Source organism: Ranitomeya variabilis, chromosome 5 (assembly GCF_051348905.1).
Source record: "Ranitomeya variabilis isolate aRanVar5 chromosome 5, aRanVar5.hap1, whole genome shotgun sequence".
NCBI lineage: Eukaryota > Metazoa > Chordata > Amphibia > Anura > Dendrobatidae > Ranitomeya > Ranitomeya variabilis.
In genome coordinates this window covers 568,428,822-568,433,114 of record NC_135236.1, presented here as the reverse complement: position 1 = coordinate 568,433,114, position 4,293 = coordinate 568,428,822, and positions in this window count along the sequence as shown.

Genomic DNA, 4,293 nt, shown 5'->3' with positions numbered 1-4,293 from the left:
AGATCATTACTTGATGCCAGCTGTCAATGTCCTAGTACTGGTTCAGTTCTCTCTTGGATCTTTCAGATGACCTGTCTACTCCAGCAAAAGCTAAGTCCCTGCTAGCTTATTTGTTTACCATTGTTTTCTTGTCCAGCTTGCTATCATGATTTTGCCTTGCTAGCTGGAAGCTCTGGGATGCAGAGTGGCACCTCCACGCCATGAGTCGGTGTGGGGTCTCTTTTGCACACTCTGCATGGTTTTTTGGTAGTTTTTATGCTGACCGCAAGATACCTTTTCTATCCTCAAGTCTGTTTAGTTAAGTCTGGCCTCCTTTGCTGAAACCTGTTTCATTCCTGTGTTTGTGACTTCCATCTTAACTCACAGTCAATATGTGTGGGGGTGTGCCAATATGTGTGCCTATTTCTTTGGAGAATTTCTCTGAGGCAAGTTAGGCTTTATTTTCTATCTTTAGGGGTAGTTAGCTCTTAGGCTGTGAAGAGGCATCTAGGCAGAGTTAGGTACGCTCCACGGCTATTTCTAGTTGTTGTGATAGGATTAGGGGTTGCGGTCAGCAGAGCTCCCACTTCCCAGAGCTTGTCCTGTATTACTAGTTTGCTCATCAGGTCATTCCTAGTGCTCCTAACCACCAGGTCATCATAACAGTTATGGCTACAGTTGGGATTAGGATTAGGGGTGTGTTGGGGTTAGTGTTGAAGTTAGAATTGAGGGGTTTCCACTGTTTAGGCACATCAGGGGTCTCCAAACACAACATGGCGCCACCATTGATTCCAGCCAATCTTGCGTTCAAAAAGTCAAATGGTGCTCCCTCCCTTCCAAGCCCCGACGTGCGCCCAAACAGTGGTTTACCCCCACATGTGGGGTACCAGCATACTCAGGACAAACTGGGCAACAACTGTTGGGGTCCAATTTCTCCTGTTACCCTTGCAAAAATTAAAAATTGCTTGCTAAAACATCTTTTTTTGAGGAAAGAAAAATGATTTTTTATTTTCACGGCTCTGCGTTATAAACTTCTGTGAAGCACTTGGGGGTTGAACGTGCTCATCACACATCTAGATAAGTTCCTTGGGGGGTCTAGTTTCCAAAATGGGGTCACTTGTGCCTAAACAGTAGAAACACCCCACATCAGGGGCTCTGCAAATGCAATGTGATGCCCGCAGACCATTCCATCAAAGTCTGCATTTCAAATGTCACTACTTCCCTTCCGAGCCCTGACGTGTGCCCAAACAGTGGTTTACCCCCACATATGGGGTATCATCGTACTCACAACAAACTGGGCAACAAATATTGGGGTCCAATTTCTCCTGTTACCCTTGTGAAAATAAAAAATTGCTTGCTAAAACATCTTTTTTTGAGGAAAGAAAAATGATTTTTTATTTTCACGGCTCTGCGTTGTAAACTTCTGTGAAGCACTTGGGGGTTGAACGTGCTCACCACATATCTATATAAGTTCCTTGGGGGGTCTAGTTTCCAAAATGGGGTCACTTGTGGGGGGTTTCTACTGTTTAGGCATATCAGGGGCTCTGCAAACGTAACATGATACCCGCAGACCATTCCATCAAAGTCTGCATTCCAAAACGTCACTACTTCCCTTCCGAGCCCCGGCATGTGCCCAAACAGTGGTTTACCCCCACATATGGGGTATCAGCGTACTCAGGAGAAACTGGACAACAACTTTTGGGGTCAAATTTCTCCTGTTACCCTTGCAAAAATAAAAAATTCTGGGCTAAAAAAATATGTTTGAGGAAAGGAAAAATTTATTATTTTCACGGCTCTGCGTTATAAACTTCTGTGAAGCACTTGGGGGTTCAAAGTGCTCATCACACATCTAGATAAGTTCCCTTGGGGGTCTAGTTTCCAAAATGGAGTCACTCGTGGGGAGTTCCTACTGTTTAGGCACATCAGGGGCTCTGCAAACGCAACCTGACGCCCGCAGAGCATTCCATCAAAGTCTGCATTTCAAAACGTCACTACTTCCATTCCGAACCCCGGCATGTGCCCAAACAGTGGTTTACCCCCACATAACGGGTATCAGCGTACTCAGGAGAAACTGGACAACAAATTTTAGGGTCCAATTTCTCCTGTTACCCTTGGGAAAATAAAAAATTGTGGGCTAAAAATCATTTTTGAGAAAAGAAAAATTATTTTTTATTTTCATGGCTCTGCGTTATAAACTTCTGTGAAGCACTTGGGGGTTCAAAGTGCTCACCACACATCTAGATTAGTTCCTTGGGAGGTCTAGTTTCCAAAATGGGGTCACTTGTGCAGGAGCTCCAATGTTTAGGCACACAGGGGCTCTTCAAACGCGACATGGTGTCCGCTAAAGATTGGAGCCAATTTTTCATTCAAAAAGTCAAATGGCGCTCCTTCCCTTCCGAGCCCTGCCGTGCACCCAAACAGTGCTTTACACCCACATATGAGGTATCAGCGTACTCAGGACAAATTGGACAACAAGGTTCATGGTCCAGTTTCTCCTTTTACCCTTGGGAAAATAAAAAAATTGTTGCTAAAAGATCATTTTTGTGACTAAAAAGTTAAATGTTCATTTTTTTACTTCCATGTTGCTTCTGCTGCTGTGAAACACCTGAAGGGTTAATAAACTTCTTGAATGTGGTTTTGAGCACCATGAGGGGTGCAGTTTTTAGAATGGTGTCACTTTTGGGTATTTTCAGCCATATAGAACCCTCAAACTGGCTTCAAATGTGAGGTGGTCCCTAAAAAAAATGGTTTTGTAAATTTTGTTGTAAAAATGAGAAATCACTTGTCATATTTTAACCCTTATAACTTCCTAGCAAAAACAAAATTGTTTCCAAAATTGTGCTGATGTAAAGTAGACATGTGGGAAATGGTATTTATTAACTATTTTGTGTCACATAACTCTCTGGTTTAACAGAATAAAAATTCAAAATGTGAAAATTGTGAAATTTTCAAAATTTTCGCCAAATTTCCGTTTTTTTCACAAATAAACTGAGAAATTACCGACCTAAATTTACCACTAACATGAAGCCCAATATGTCACGAAAAAACAGTCTCAGAATCGCTAGGATCCGTTGAAGCGTTCCTGAGTTATTACCTCATAAAGGGACACTGGTCAGAATTGCAAAAAACGGCAAGGTCATTAAGGCCAAAATAGGCTGGGTCATGAAGGGGTTAAAGGATTCTTGGGGTGCATATGACTTTATAGCAGGGCAGGTCTTGCATTCAATGCAACATTTTTTCAGGAAGCCCTACTGTACCTATTGGGGTATTGGGGTGCGTTGTAATTTTTGGCAGCCCAGCCACCCACTGCATCGGCAGTAACAGTTAATAATGGCCCTTTAAGAATATTAATGCCGCCTGATGCCTCTCTAAAAATATGCTTTGTGACTTTAAGAGTCCCTCCTTCATAAATGAAACAAGATGTGTCTCCTTCTGTGCCACACACCACATGGCCAACTAGGGTTGTTAAATGTTACAATGACATTTCCCTTTGAATGCATTTGTGTTTGTTGAAAGCAATGTTAAAGTTGAAAAACACATCAAAAACGCTGCGTGTGAACATAGCCCAAGTGGTGGAGGAACGTTTTGATCTGGGGTTAATCATTTTGCCTTATATACAAGTCATTACCCTGGAAATGATGTACCCTAACATATTTCCCAGCAAAATCCATTTTGGTTTCGTTTTTGTATGTTTTTTGGTGCACCTGTAAAAATAGTGTGACATTCTGACAACATTGCTTACAGCTGTGACCTAGGAGTCAGAAATGCATTCAGGGGCGATCCCCATGATTTTACCATGTCATTTGAGCAGAGTTTCCATCATTTTCAGACATTTTTATACCTTAAAAAGACCACCGGGGGATCGCAGTAAAAATACTCGGGTTTCCCATAGACTTACATTGGGCTTGTTGCTCGGGTCAAGTACCCGAGTATTCCAATTTGTTCATCCCGAGCAACAAGCACCAGAGCATTTTAGTGCTTGCCCATCACTAGTGAGTATAAGAAGATTTTTTTTTTAATTACTACCTGGAAAATTCAATGAGGATCAAATTTTCCCTTTAAAATGAATAAATAATGATTCAATCATCTCTAATAAAATGATGTAAAGCCAATTTAAAGGGAACCTGTCACCCCCAAAATCGAAGATGAGCTAAGCCCACTGGCATCAGGGACTTATCTACAGCATTCTGTAATGCTAAGCCCCCGATGAATCCTGAAAGATGAGAAAAAGAGGTTAGATTATACTCACCCAGAGGCGGTCCTGCTGCGGTACGATGGACGTTGCGGTCCGGGGCCTCCGATATTCTTAAGATG